Genomic DNA, 15832 nt, shown 5'->3' on the forward strand with positions numbered 1-15832 from the left:
GCTGCCACGGTTTAGGGTTTGCTCCCTTAGCCTTTGATTCTATCAAGAATCTGTACCGCAAGACAGTGGTTTTCAACTATGCATGGCAGGGGCGTCAAACCCTGAGGTAAAATGTCATACCCGCATACCATAAACATTTATATTATTATGATCATTAACAGAGCCACCCCCGTCCAAGGGGAAGGGTTTGGCGGAGCAGGGTGGAAATTATCATCGCTCTGTAGATTTTCCCTTTTACTCCTGCGGACACACCGGCAAGAACATGTCAAGACAGGTGTGAACCATTAGTCCCTGCAGTGGCTGGCCGAAAGTTGCCGGAAGTTCCATTCATCAACGCCCTCTGTGCTGCCACGGTTTAGGGTTTGCTCCCTTAGCCTTTGATTCTATCAAGAATCTGTACCGCAACACAGTGGTTTTCAACTATGCATGGCAGGGGCGTCAAACCCTGAGGTAAAATGTCATACCCGCATACCATAAACATTTATATTACTATGATCATTAACAGAGCCACCCCCGTCCAGGGGGATGCGTTCGGCGGAGCCACCCCCGTCCAGGGGGAAGGGTTCTGCGGAGCCACCGCCGTCCGGGCGGGGAGCTGTTCTTGGGAAAATCCTGAGCACCAGGATAAAAAACCCAACGTAGATGAATTGTAAATGAACAGCGCTTGTTTTTAGCCGTCATATAGATACCGTCACGGTAGCACATTCATCCACTGTAGGCACAACTACGGGCGCAATTTGGAGTCAAGTGTCTTGCCCAAGGACACATCGACATTGGCTACCAGAGCCGGGCAGTCTCCTATGGGAGAAGGGACGGGGAGGTGAGGGAGGAAGAGGCGTGCAACCTAGCTGAAGAATCAGTGTCCTCCAACTGTATTTTGCCATCTCCCTCTCTTTTTACCCTTCCCTCGGCTGCATCTTTCTTTTTAATTTGTCCAACTCAGTGTCTCTGTCTTGCATCCTTCTCCCAAAGATGCCAAGAGTCTTTTTCTTTAGTCTGAGACAGATGTCCTCCAGGATCTTGCGTTGATCTGTAAGCTGTTGGACCTCTGCTACAAGTAATTGGTTCTCCAGCTCCAACTGTTCGTTTTTGTTGAACTGCTCATTCAACCTATCCTCCGCAGCTCTGAGTTGTGAGTGAAAATTCTTTATGCTGGATCCCCACGACCTTTCTGTGTCGGCGAGCTGCCCCCTCAACCTTTCCTCCATAGATTTGCGATCTGAAAGCAAATCCTTCATGCGTGACTCCCAGCTCTTTTCACACTTGTCCTGCCAAGCCTTGTTGCATTGGACCATCAGGCTTTCGGAGTCAAGTTTCTCAGACGGACCTTGGATATCTTCCTCCACAGTTGTGGTTTCTAAGAGCAAATCCTCTGTGCAGCTCTTTTCTTTTAGTAAGCTCTTGCCTTCAAGGGCGTCACTCTTGCCTTCAAGGGCGTCACTCTTGCCTTCAAGGGCGTCACTCTTGCCTTCAAGGGCGTCACTCTTGCCTTCAAGGGCGTCTCTCATGTCCTGCCAGACCTTCTTCCTCTGACTGAACACCAGGGGGCCAAGTGTCTCACTGTGGATATCTTCCTCCACAGTTGTGTTTTCTAAGAGCAAATCCTCTGTGCAGCTCTTTAGTTTTGGTAAGCTCTTGCCTTCAAGGGCGTCACTCTTGCCTTCAAGGGCGTCACTCTTGCCTTCAAGGGCGTCACTCTTGCCTTCAAGGGCGTCTCTCATGTCCTGCCAGACCTTCTTCCTCTGACTGAACACCAGGGGGCCAAGTGTCTCACTCAGACTGTGGATCTTTCCCTCCAGAGCTGTGCGTTCTGAGAGCAGAGTATTTATGATGGACTGCGAGCTCTTTTCTTTCTGCTCAAGAGCGTCATATTTGTCCTGCAAGACCTTGTTGTTCCGACTGAACACCAGGGGGTCAAGTGTCTCACTCAGACTGCGGATCTTTCCCTCCAGATCCTTTATGATGGACTGCAAGCTCTTTTCTTTCTGGACGCTCTTCTGCTCAAGAGCGACATATTTGTCCAGCTGGCTTTTCTCACTGAGACTAATGTGTGTGCTGTTGATCTGCAGGAGCGTCTTTGTCAGAGACCTGATTGTATCTTTAGCACAAAAAAGACTCCATTCTAGTTGTTCTACATATGGGGTGTTCTGAGATTGGTCCTGAAGTCGACCAGCCCCGTTTCTCTGGCTATTATCTCTATCTGTAGACATGACCCTAGCAGATTGGAGAGTTGCGGCGAATACTTTGGCTGCGTCACTTGAAAAATATTCGCGGTCTATTAAAGACTTGGGCTTTCCTCTCTTGAAGATATTAGTGGTCCAGTAAAATAGGTGTTGGTCACTGTAGGGAATCAAACACTGAAAAAAAAAAGTGTTGAGAATGAAGAATTTTCTCTTGTATACAGTAGACTATAAGTGTGCACATCAAAGCCACTGATGATGTCACAAAGTCAAGTGGCTTTGATTGGAATGTCACAGAATTCCATCACTGACAAGCCCAACCCTAAGGGGGTTTCCCAAGGCTGTTCCCTAAGGGGGTTTCCAGCCCCACAGAACCAACAATGACCTCACACCAGATGCCCCGCCCCCCCACTTATTATTTAAATGAATACTGTCAATCACAAGGTAGCCCCGCCCCCCCACTTATTATTTAAATGAATACTGTCAATCACAAGGTAGCCCCGCCCTAAAGCATATAATACATTCAAATTATGAAAAAGGTGTACTATATTTAAATATAATTACAATTATTATATATACACTATTATTATTAATCATAATAATTATAATTTATATATATATATAATTATATATAATATTAATTATATATTGTGTTCATTGCCTATATGGCATTGTCTCCTTTGCCTCATGTATTTTCTGAAATGTTTACTTGTATTGAAGTTATGTTTTTATCTTGCTTCTATGTAGAGCACCTTGTAAACTCTGGTTTTAAAGGTGCTATATAAATACATGTATTATTATTATTACTATTATTATTACAATTATGACTAATACATTAACATTATTAAAATGTTTACTCATATTTGAATAGTATTACAATTATTATGAATATATCATGAGAATTATGACTACAATCTTTATTCCACTCAGGGTTGCCATGAACTGTAACCCGACACTCTTACCCGGACTATAACCTGCCGCAAGATGCGAGAACATTTAGCAGTAAAATCTTTTATTCTGAGCCCTTTTTTAAGGACTTTCTGTCCAGGTGCTCAGTGTGCATGAAAAACCTGGAAAAGTCCTGGAAAAAGTTTGGGAAGCATAAATACAACCAGAAAGTTTTGGAAAAGTGATGTTAATCTGCCCCACAGATACCTGAATAATAGATTACACGTGGTTCAGAACAATCTTTAATAACTGATCTTTCCGCCACTTCAGCTTTTTATTCTCCTTTTTTTAATGTAAACACAGATGTCATGAACATTTTCATAAAGTCATTGGAAATGTAACGTGTGTTAAACTCTGAGCACTGAACGGTTACTAAATGTTCTAGAGATTCTTTAATTTTAAGATATGAGAAGTTTGCAGGATGACTACGTGAAACGATTCAAATGTGATATATTTGGTACGTGCTGTGCATTTGTAATGGATGCTTGTGAACTTGTGATTGGCAGGGCAACATCGATCCGGTGTGATCAGTTTGATTCAGTCCGTCTCCAGCGCCCTCGAAGATGACATGTAATAAAATGCTGGTTGCAAACTGCTGTCGCCTCTCTCGTGATTTGCCTGAACCTGAAGGTCTTGTTGGATCCGCTCCTTCCTTCTCTCTAGGAGGTCAAATACGACTGAGATCAGTTATTTGTCAGAACATCCAGCTCGAAACAGGCGCGCCTCCGTCTGAAGAGCCTCTTCTTTGCATCATGTCGACCCCCTCCTTTTCACATCCTGTCTCACGGACCAATGAGCTCACAGCGTCGCGATAGAGCGCTAAACAGAGCGGCTGACGCATGGAGCCAAATCCAGGCCAATAGTTTTGAACCTGAAAATTCAAGTTTTTGGTCTTGAACAATTCAACAATGTATTTTAAATAAAATTAAGTGTATGAAAAGTTTTTGTTGGTTTAAATATGATTTAGATTCAGTTATTATTATTATTTTTAGAATAAAATATATTTTTTCATTTTTCAGTAGCATATTTTCTACTTTCAATCTTTTTTTCAGGTTCAGACCTTTGGCCAGTGGTGTGGGGGGCGTGGTTTCAACTACAGGGGCGTGGTATCATGACTGTCAGCTTAACGAAGAAGGCTGACCACCTGCCTCAACGTTGCCTTCAAGAAACGTGGGTTCTGCGAACATTATGACTCACTCCTTTGCATACAGCATATTCACGTGATTGGCAGTAACACGGTTATGTTCAAGCTGTTCTAGACCACACTTTGCATGAATCTTAGTCAAAGAGCAACACACTTTGCCAGGTTGTGGCGTTCAAGGATCCCGCTATAACATCTGACGTTTCGTACTTCCGCACGCCACCTTGAACGCAGCGTGATTCTGCGATGGCGGCTGCTCCACCTGGTCGGGCTGCTGGCTCCAGCGGGCAGGTAAGACGTTTAACGTGTTTTGTATAGATACTAGAAAGGTTAAAATGACGACTGTAACATAGGGACGCGTTACAAAGCATTAACTAGATTTATTGAAATGTGTTTTATGCCAAAGCGGAAATTAAGTATAGTGCTAGTTAGCGTTAACTAGCTTAAAGCTATTAGCACGTGTTCCGTGATTTGTTTTCCTCTCGGTGGCCTCAGCTGCACAGAGCCTGATACATGTGCTCACAGAGGACCTCTCAGGAAGAAAGCAGGAACAGAGATGTCTTCTGTAGAACATGGCCAGTTTTTTTATTGAATATCATTGTTCATGTTCTTTAACGCATAGGTGTCGAACTCGAGGCTCGCCTCACTTTATGTGGCCAGCCACATGGTCGTTTTAAAATTATAGTCGATAAACTTTACATTGTGCAGTGACGACAGACTACATCTCCCACAATGCACGTCGTTTCCATATCGCCGTTTAACTAAAGATCCTTTGATGTGGCCCAGAGTGAAAATGAGTTTGACTGATTTAAAGATAGTTTTATTAGTTCATGTTTTAAACTAATCTAATTTTCTTTATTATCATTTAGCTCTTTCCCTGGGTTTTTCCACAAGGAAAAGTTACCTTGGAAAGCGAGAGTTCCAGAGTCTAAAGACCTGTGGCACCTCGTCTACTAAAACCTGGAGGCCTTTTAGTTATGCATTCTTGTTAAACCGTCATTCAGAGACAACCCCAAGCTGAAGAGTTTGAACTCTAAACATGTCCAAGGATACGGACCATGAAGAGGTATTGCATACAGAGTTTTTAAACATGCCACTTTATTCTAGTGTTAGGCTTTTCTTCAAGCATGTAGACACCACTTAGACCACATGTTATTGTTCTTTTAGTTCTTCGGACTACTACAAATTGTCTATCCGAAGATGCAGAAGCTGACCGGAGGATGGCTTATGTACAAGGCTACAGGTGGAGAAAGCTTGCATGGATTCCGAGATGGCAGCAGAGGATTTTGAGGTAAATGTAGCTATGAAATGTGTGTGTGACGTTGCATTGTGCAAGTGCAACTTATTTTACATTTTGATTGTTGTCCAGTGAGTTGTAACACAGCATATTTGTGACTGTTTATTATCATTATCTTAGGCAGGTCAAAGTGAGCTCCAGATAGCTGTTTGGGACAGTTGCTAATATTCAAACTGTTCCATCTTCATCAGAAAGTCCTGTCTGTTTGTGAAATTCCCACCACAGTTTCTAGAGATCCATGCTAGCATGTGTGGAGAAAGGTATTTGATATGTATGTTACTTGCAGTACTTTTTTCAATTAGTACTTATACATGTCTCCCTTGTGGTTTTTTATTTATAGGAGCAGAAGACCATGGGATGGCTGAGTCAACTGCCTGGACAATGGAGAAGAGCAGATCAAAAGGTAAATACTGTGTCTCGATACATAAACTTCTTTAGTTTTTTTTATTCAACATTGTTAGTTAACATCCATTAGAAATTGAATATAACTCCATTCATTTACAGTAGTGACACATTTATGTACATTTCTTTAATGTATGTTACTTACAGTAGTTTTTCGATTACTACTTGCAGTACTTTTTTTCGATTAGTACTTATACATGTCTCCCTTGTGTTTTTTTATTTATAGGAGCAGAAGACCATGGGATGGCTGAGTCAACTGCCATGAGCCTGGACAATGGAGAAGAGCAGATCAAAAGGTAATTACTGTGTTGTGTCGATACATAAACTTCATCTGTCTCTGGGCATATGTCTCCGGGCATGTCACTGTGCATATGTCTCCGGGCATGTCACTGTGCATATGTCTCCGGGCATGTCACTGTGCATATGTCACTGTGCATATGTCTCCGGGCATGTCACTGTGCATATGTCTCCGGGCATGTCACTGTGCATATGTCTCCGGGCATGTCACTGTGCATATGTCTCCGGGCATGTCACTGTGCATCTGTCACTGTGCATATGTCTCCGGGCATGTCACTGTGCATATGTCTCCGGGCATGTCACTGTGCATCTGTCTCTGGGCATATGTCTCCGGGCATGTCACTGTGCATATGTCTCCGGGCATGTCACTGTGCATATGTCTCCGGGCATGTCACTGTGCATATGTCTCCGGGCATGTCACTGTGCATATGTCTCCGGGCATGTCACTGTGCATATGTCTCCGGGCATGTCACTGTGCATATGTCACTGTGCATATGTCTCCGGGCATATGTCTCTTATCTTGTTATAATTTGCATCAATGTGTTAAAGGTGCACGATACTTTTCTGTGAGCCGCTCGTCTGATGGTGAGGTCCAACACAACAGGCAGTCGGGTACACAACGAAGGTCGACGATGGAGCTGAGGATGAAAGTCAGAAGTTCTCCAGTCCTGTCTAGGCTGAAATTTAGGATGTTTCCGCTCCGGTCACTTTCTCTCTCGAACTCCACTACAACTCTACACCCCCTACGATCTGTTCCAGGATGACTCTCTCTGCCACCGCCTGCGACCCTCCTGCCGGGGGCAGCCCCAGGACCGCTGTCTCGAAGGTCTCCAAAAAATCACTGCACGTCGTCATTTTATGGAGCGCCACCCCCGTCCAGGGGGAAGGGTTTGGCGGAGCAGGGTGGAAATTATCATCGCTCTGTAGATTTTCCCTTTTACTCCTGCGGACACACCGGCAAGAACATGTCAAGACAGGTGTGAACCATTAGTCCCTGCAGTGGCTGGCCGAAAGTTGCCGGGAGTTCCATTCATCAACGCCCTCTGTGCTGCCACGGTTTAGGGTTTGCTCCCTTAGCCTTTGATTCTATCAAGAATCTGTACAGCAAGACAGTGGTTTTCAACTATGCATGGCAGGGGCGTCAAACCCTGAGGTAAAATGTCATACCCGCATACCATAAACATTTATATTACTATGATCATTAACAGAGCCACCCCGTCCAGGGGGATGCGTTCGGCGGAGCCACCCCCGTCCAGGGGGAAGGGTTCTGCGGAGCCACCGCCGTCCGGGCGGGGAGCTGTTCTTGGGAAAATCCTGAGCACCAGGATAAAAAACCCAACCTAGATGAATTGTAAATGAACAGCGCTTGTTTTTAGCCGTCATAGATACCGTCACGGTAGCACATTCATCCACTGTAGGCACAACTACGGGCGCAATTTGGAGTCAAGTGTCTTGCCCAAGGACACATCGACATTGGCTACCAGAGCCGGGCAGTCTCCTATGGGAGAAGGGACGGGGAGGTGAGGGAGGAAGAGGCGTGCAACCTAGCTGAAGAATCAGTGTCCTCCAACTGTATTTTGCCATCTCCCTCTCTTTTTACCCTTCCCTCGGCTGCATCTTTCTTTTTAATTTGTCCAACTCAGTGTCTCTGTCTTGCATCCTTCTCCCAAAGATGCCAAGAGTCTTTTTCTTTAGTCTGAGACAGATGTCCTCCAGGATCTTGCGTTGATCTGTAAGCTGTTGGACCTCTGCTACAAGTAATTGGTTCTCCAGCTCCAACTGTTCGTTTTTGTTGAACTGCTCATTCAACCTATCCTCCGCAGCTCTGAGTTGTGAGTGAAAATTCTTTATGCTGGATCCCCACGACCTTTCTGTGTCGGCGAGCTGCCCCCTCAACCTTTCCTCCATAGATTTGCGATCTGAAAGCAAATCCTTCATGCGTGACTCCCAGCTCTTTTCACACTTGTCCTGCCAAGCCTTGTTGCATTGGACCATCAGGCTTTCGGAGTCAAGTTTCTCAGACGGACCTTGGATATCTTCCTCCACAGTTGTAGTTTCTAAGAGCAAATCCTCTGTGCAGCTCTTTTCTTTTAGTAAGCTCTTGCCTTCAAGGGCGTCACTCTTGCCTTCAAGGGCGTCACTCTTGCCTTCAAGGGCGTCTCTCTTGCCTTCAAGGGCGTCACTCTTGCCTTCAAGGGCGTCTCTCATGTCCTGCCAGACCTTCTTCCTCTGACTGAACACCAGGGGGCCAAGTGTCTCACTGTGGATATCTTCCTCCACAGTTGTGTTTTCTAAGAGCAAATCCTCTGTGCAGCTCTTTAGTTTTGGTAAGCTCTTGCCTTCAAGGGCGTCACTCTTGCCTTCAAGGGCGTCACTCTTGCCTTCAAGGGCGTCTCTCATGTCCTGCCAGACCTTCTTCCTCTGACTGAACACCAGGGGGCCAAGTGTCTCACTCAGACTGTGGATCTTTCCCTCCAGAGCTGTGCGTTCTGAGAGCAGAGTATTTATGATGGACTGCGAGCTCTTTTCTTTCTGCTCAAGAGCGTCATATTTGTCCTGCAAGACCTTGTTGTTCCGACTGAACACCAGGGGGTCAAGTGTCTCACTCAGACTGCGGATCTTTCCCTCCAGATCCTTTATGATGGACTGCAAGCTCTTTTCTTTCTGGACGCTCTTCTGCTCAAGAGCGACATATTTGTCCAGCTGGCTTTTCTCACTGAGACTAATGTGTGTGCTGTTGATCTGCAGGAGCGTCTTTGTCAGAGACCTGATTGTATCTTTAGCACAAAAAAGACTCCATTCTAGTTGTTCTACATATGGGGTGTTCTGAGATTGGTCCTGAAGTCGACCAGCCCCGTTTCTCTGGCTATTATCTCTATCTGTAGACATGACCCTAGCAGATTGGAGAGTTGCGGCGAATACTTTGGCTGCGTCACTTGAAAAATATTCGCGGTCTATTAAAGACTTGGGCTTTCCTCTCTTGAAGATATTAGTGGTCCAGTAAAATAGGTGTTGGTCACTGTAGGGAATCAAACACTGAAAAAAAAAAGTGTTGAGAATGAAGAATTTTCTCTTGTACACAGTAGACTATAAGTGTGCACATCAAAGCCACTGATGATGTCACAAAGTCAAGTGGCTTTGATTGGAATGTCACAGAATTCCATCACTGACAAGCCCAACCCTAAGGGGGTTTCCCAAGGCTGTTCCCTAAGGGGGTTTCCAGCCCCACAGAACCAACAATGACCTCACACCAGATGCCCCGCCCCCCCACTTATTATTTAAATGAATACTGTCAATCACAAGGTAGCCCCGCCCCCCCACTTATTATTTAAATGAATACTGTCAATCACAAGGTAGCCCCGCCCTAAAGCATATAATACATTCAAATTATGAAAAAGGTGTACTATATTTAAATATAATTACAATTATTATATATACACTATTATTATTATAAATTATTATTAATCATAATAATTATAATTTATATATATATATAATTATATATAATATTATTAATTATATATTGTGTTCATTGCCTATATGGCATTGTCTCCTTTGCCTCATGTATTTTCTGAAATGTTTACTTGTATTGACGTTATGTTTTTATCTTGCTTCTATGTAGAGCACCTTGTAAACTCTGGTTTTAAAGGTGCTATATAAATACATGTATTATTACTATTATTATTACAATTATGACTAATACATTAACATTATTAAAATGTTTACTCATATTTGAATAGTATTACAATTATTATGAATATATCATGAGAATTATCACTACAATCTTTATTCCACTCAGGGTTGCCATGAACTGTAACCCGACACTCTTACCCGGACTATAACCTGCCGCAAGATGCGAGAACATTTAGCAGTAAAATCTTTTATTCTGAGCCCTTTTTAAGGACTTTCTGTCCAGGTGCTCAGTGTGCATGAAAAACCTGGAAAAGTCCTGGAAAAAGTTTGGGAAGCATAAATACAACCAGAAAGTTTTGGAAAAGTGATGTTAATCTGCCCCACAGATACCTGAATAATAGATTACACGTGGTTCAGAACAATCTTTAATAACTGATCTTTCCGCCACTTCAGCTTTTTATTCTCCTTTTTTTAATGTAAACACAGATGTCATGAACATTTTCATAAAGTCATTGGAAATGTAACGTGTGTTAAACTCTGAGCACTGAATGGTTACTAAATGTTCTAGAGATTCTTTAATTTTAAGATATGAGAAGTTTGCAGGATGACTACGTGAAACGATTCAAATGTGATATATTTGGTACGTGCTGTGCATTTGTAATGGATGCTTGTGAACTTGTGATTGGCAGGGCAACATCGATCCGGTGTGATCAGTTTGATTCAGTCCGTCTCCAGCGCCCTCGAAGATGACATGTAATAAAATGCTGGTTGCAAACTGCTGTCGCCTCTCTCGTGATTTGCCTGAACCTGAAGGTCTTGTTGGATCCGCTCCTTCCTTCTCTCTAGGAGGTCAAATACGACTGAGATCAGTTATTTGTCAGAACATCCAGCTCGAAACAGGCGCGCCTCCGTCTGAAGAGCCTCTTCTTTGCATCATGTCGACCCCCTCCTTTTCACATCCTGTCTCACGGACCAATGAGCTCACAGCGTCGCGATAGAGCGCTAAACAGAGCGGCTGACGCATGGAGCCAAATCCAGGCCAATAGTTTTGAACCTGAAAATTCAAGTTTTTGGTCTTGAACATTGAACAATTCAACAATGTATTTTAAATAAAATTAAGTGTATGAAAAGTTTTTGTTGGTTTAAATATGATTTAGATTCAGTTATTATTATTTTTTTTAGAATAAAATATATTTTTTCATTTTTCAGTAGCATATTTTCTACTTTCAATCTTTTTTTCAGGTTCAGACCTTTGGCCAGTGGTGTGGGGGGCGTGGTTTCAACTACAGGGGCGTGGTATCATGACTGTCAGCTTAACGAAGAAGGCTGACCACCTGCCTCAACGTTGCCTTCAAGAAACGTGGGTTCTGCGAACATTATGACTCACTCCTTTGCATACAGCATATTCACGTGATTGGCAGTAACACGGTTATGTTCAAGCTGTTCTAGACCACACTTTGCATGAATCTTAGTCAAAGAGCAACACACTTTGCCAGGTTGTGGCGTTCAAGGATCCCGCTATAACATCTGACGTTTCGTACTTCCGCACGCCACCTTGAACGCAGCGTGATTCTGCGATGGCGGCTGCTCCACCTGGTCGGGCTGCTGGCTCCAGCGGGCAGGTAAGACGTTTAACGTGTTTTGTATAGATACTAGAAAGGTTAAAATGACGACTGTAACATAGGGACGCGTTACAAAGCATTAACTAGATTTATTGAAATGTGTTTTATGCCAAAGCGGAAATTAAGTATAGTGCTAGTTAGCGTTAACTAGCTTAAAGCTATTAGCACGTGTTCCGTGATTTGTTTTCCTCTCGGTGGCCTCAGCTGCACAGAGCCTGATACATGTGCTCACAGAGGACCTCTCAGGAAGAAAGCAGGAACAGAGATGTCTTCTGTAGAACATGGCCAGGTTTTTTATTGAATATCATTGTTCATGTTCTTTAACGCATAGGTGTCGAACTCGAGGCTCGCCTCACTTTATGTGGCCAGCCACATGGTCGTTTTAAAATTATAGTCGATAAACTTTACATTGTGCAGTGACGACAGACTACATCTCCCACAATGCACGTCGTTTCCATATCGCCGTTTAACTAAAGATCCTTTGATGTGGCCCAGAGTGAAAATGAATTTGACTGATTTAAAGATAGTTTTATTAGTTCATGTTTTAAACTAATCTAATTTTCTTTATTATCATTTAGCTCTTTCCCTGGGTTTTTCCACAAGGAAAAGTTACCTTGGAAAGCGAGAGTTCCAGAGTCTAAAGACCTGTGGCACCTCGTCTACTAAAACCTGGAGGCCTTTTAGTTATGCATTCTTGTTAAACCTTCATTCAGAGACAACCCCAAGCTGAAGAGTTTGAACTCTAAACATGTCCAAGGATACGGACCATGAAGAGGTATTGCATACAGAGTTTTTAAACATGCCACTTTATTCTAGTGTTAGGCTTTTCTTCAAGCATGTAGACACCACTTAGACCACATGTTATTGTTCTTTTAGTTCTTCGGACTACTACAAATTGTTTATCCGAAGATGCAGAAGCTGACCGGAGGATGGCTTATGTACAAGGCTACAGGTGGAGAAAGCTTGCATGGATTCCGAGATGGCAGCAGAGGATTTTGAGGTAAATGTAGCTATGAAATGTGTGTGTGACGTTGCATTGTGCAAGTGCAACTTATTTTACATTTTGATTGTTGTCCAGTGAGTTGTAACACAGCATATTTGTGACTGTTTATTATCATTATCTTAGGCAGGTCAAAGTGAGCTCCAGATAGCTGTTTGGGACAGTTGCTAATATTCAAACTGTTCCATCTTCATCAGAAAGTCCTGTCTGTTTTGTGAAATTCCCACCACAGTTTCTAGAGATCCATGCTAGCATGTGTGGAGAAAGGTATTTGATATGTATGTTACTTGCAGTACTTTTTTCAATTAGTACTTATACATGTCTCCCTTGTGGTTTTTTATTTATAGGAGCAGAAGACCATGGGATGGCTGAGTCAACTGCCTGGACAATGGAGAAGAGCAGATCAAAAGGTAAATACTGTGTCTCGATACATAAACTTCATCAGTTTTTTTTTATTCAACATTGTTAGTTAACATCCATTAGAAATTGAATATAACTCCATTCATTTACAGTAGTGACACATTTATGTACATTTCTTTAATGTATGTTACTTACAGTAGTTTTTCGATTACTACTTGCAGTACTTTTTTTCGATTAGTACTTATACATGTCTCCCTTGTGTTTTTTTATTTATAGGAGCAGAAGACCATGGGATGGCTGAGTCAACTGCCATGAGCCTGGACAATGGAGAAGAGCAGATCAAAAGGTAAATACTGTGTTGTGTCGATACATAAACTTCATCAGTTTTTTTTTATTCAACATTGTTAGTTAACATCCGTTGAGTTTTGTTTTGAGAGAGTAAAAACAGGCATACGGAGGAAGAGAAACATGAGGGAGAGAGAGTAAAAACAGACTCCCTATCTCTAAGGCTGAGCCCGGCCACCCTACGGAGGAAGCTCATTTCGGCCGCTTGTATCCGAGATCTCGTTCTTTCGGTCACGACCCAGAGTTCGTGACCATAGGTGAGGGTTGGAACGTAGACCGACCAGTAAATGGAGAGCTTTGCCTTATTTGATGTTTTTTAAATATTTTTTTGTTAAACATTTAACGGTACATGTGAATGATGTTAATGTATTAGTAATCCTATTGATTTGAATAATCAAATTTTAGTTATATTATATACGTTGATAATGTATTAGTCATAATTCTCATGATATATTCATAATAATTGTAATACTATTCGAATATGAGTAAACATTTTAATGTTAATGTATTAGTCATAATTGTAATAATAATAATACATGTATTTATATAGCACCTTTAAAACCAGAGTTTACAAGGTGCTCTACATAGAAGCAAGATAAAAACATAACGTCAATACAAGTAAACATTTCAGAAAATACATGAGGCAAAGGAGACAATGCCATATAGGCAATGAACACAATATATAATTAATATTATATATAATTATATATATATATAAATTATAATTATTATGATTAATAATAATAGTGTATATATAATAATTGTAATTATATTTAAATATAGTACACCTTTTTCATAATTTGAATGTATTATATGCTTTAGGGCGGGGCTACCTTGTGATTGACATTATTCATTTAAATAATAAGTGGGGGGGCGGGGCTACCTTGTGATTGACAGTATTCATTTAAATAATAAGTGGGGGGGGGGGGCATCTGGTGTGAGGTCATTGTTGGTTCTGTGGGGCTGGAAACCGCCTTAGGGAACAGCCTTGGGAAACCCCCTTAGGGTTGGGCTTGTCAGTGATGGAATTCTGTGACATTCCAATCAAAGCCACTTGACTTTGTGACATCATCAGTGGCTTTGATGTGCACACTTATAGTCTACTGTGTACAAGAGAAAATTCTTCATTCTCAACACTTTTTTTTTTCAGTGTTTGATTCCCTACAGTGACCAACACCTATTTTACTGGACCACTAATATCTTCAAGAGAGGAAAGCCCAAGTCTTTAATAGACCGCGAATATTTTTCAAGTGACGCAGCCAAAGTATTCGCCGCAACTCTCCAATCTGCTAGGGTCATGTCTACAGATAGAGATAATAGCCAGAGAAACGGGGCTGGTCGACTTCAGGACCAATCTCAGAACACCCCATATGTAGAACAACTAGAATGGAGTCTTTTTTGTGCTAAAGATACAATCAGGTCTCTGACAAAGACGCTCCTGCAGATCAACAGCACACACATTAGTCTCAGTGAGAAAAGCCAGCTGGACAAATATGTCGCTCTTGAGCAGAAGAGCGTCCAGAAAGAAAAGAGCTTGCAGTCCATCATAAAGGATCTGGAGGGAAAGATCCGCAGTCTGAGTGAGACACTTGACCCCCTGGTGTTCAGTCGGAACAACAAGGTCTTGCAGGACAAATATGACGCTCTTGAGCAGAAAGAAAAGAGCTCGCAGTCCATCATAAATACTCTGCTCTCAGAACGCACAGCTCTGGAGGGAAAGATCCACAGTCTGAGTGAGACACTTGGCCCCCTGGTGTTCAGTCAGAGGAAGAAGGTCTGGCAGGACATGAGAGACGCCCTTGAAGGCAAGAGTGACGCCCTTGAAGGCAAGAGTGACGCCCTTGAAGGCAAGAGTGACGCCCTTGAAGGCAAGAGCTTACCAAAACTAAAGAGCTGCACAGAGGATTTGCTCTTAGAAAACACAACTGTGGAGGAAGATATCCACAGTGAGACACTTGGCCCCCTGGTGTTCAGTCAGAGGAAGAAGGTCTGGCAGGACATGAGAGACGCCCTTGAAGGCAAGAGAGACGCCCTTGAAGGCAAGAGTGACGCCCTTGAAGGCAAGAGTGACGCCCTTGAAGGCAAGAGTGACGCCCTTGAAGGCAAGAGTGACGCCCTTGAAGGCAAGAGCTTACTAAAAGAAAAGAGCTGCACAGAGGATTTGCTCTTAGAAACTACAACTGTGGAGGAAGATATCCAAGGTCCGTCTGAGAAACTTGACTCCGAAAGCCTGATGGTCCAATGCAACAAGGCTTGGCAGGACAAGTGTGAAAAGAGCTGGGAGTCACGCATGAAGGATTTGCTTTCAGATCGCAAATCTATGGAGGAAAGGTTGAGGGGGCAGCTCGCCGACACAGAAAGGTCGTGGGGATCCAGCATAAAGAATTTTCACTCACAACTCAGAGCTGCGGAGGATAGGTTGAATGAGCAGTTCAACAAAAACGAACAGTTGGAGCTGGAGAACCAATTACTTGTAGCAGAGGTCCAACAGCTTACAGATCAACGCAAGATCCTGGAGGACATCTGTCTCAGACTAAAGAAAAAGACTCTTGGCATCTTTGGGAGAAGGATGCAAGACAGAGACACTGAGTTGGACAAATTAAAAAG

At 42.9% G+C, this 15832-nt stretch overlaps 2 long non-coding RNA genes across 2 annotated transcripts; both read left to right on the plus strand.

Moving 5' to 3' along the window:
* The first annotated feature begins 4234 nt into the window (after positions 1-4234).
* On the plus strand, positions 4235-7352 carry LOC117728200. The gene is made up of 6 exons (XR_004609113.1): positions 4235-4560; positions 5139-5335; positions 5437-5560; positions 5907-5969; positions 6195-6264; positions 6815-7352. It is a non-coding gene; the product is annotated as an uncharacterized LOC117728200 (long non-coding RNA).
* A 3842-nt stretch (positions 7353-11194) lies between these two features.
* Positions 11195-13218, plus strand: LOC117728325. Its single transcript, XR_004609119.1, has 5 exons — positions 11195-11520; positions 12099-12295; positions 12430-12520; positions 12868-12930; positions 13157-13218. It is a non-coding gene; the product is annotated as an uncharacterized LOC117728325 (long non-coding RNA).
* Positions 13219-15832: the final 2614 nt, after the last annotated feature.

This window comes from Cyclopterus lumpus, chromosome 25, assembly GCF_009769545.1.
Source record: "Cyclopterus lumpus isolate fCycLum1 chromosome 25, fCycLum1.pri, whole genome shotgun sequence".
NCBI lineage: Eukaryota > Metazoa > Chordata > Actinopteri > Perciformes > Cyclopteridae > Cyclopterus > Cyclopterus lumpus.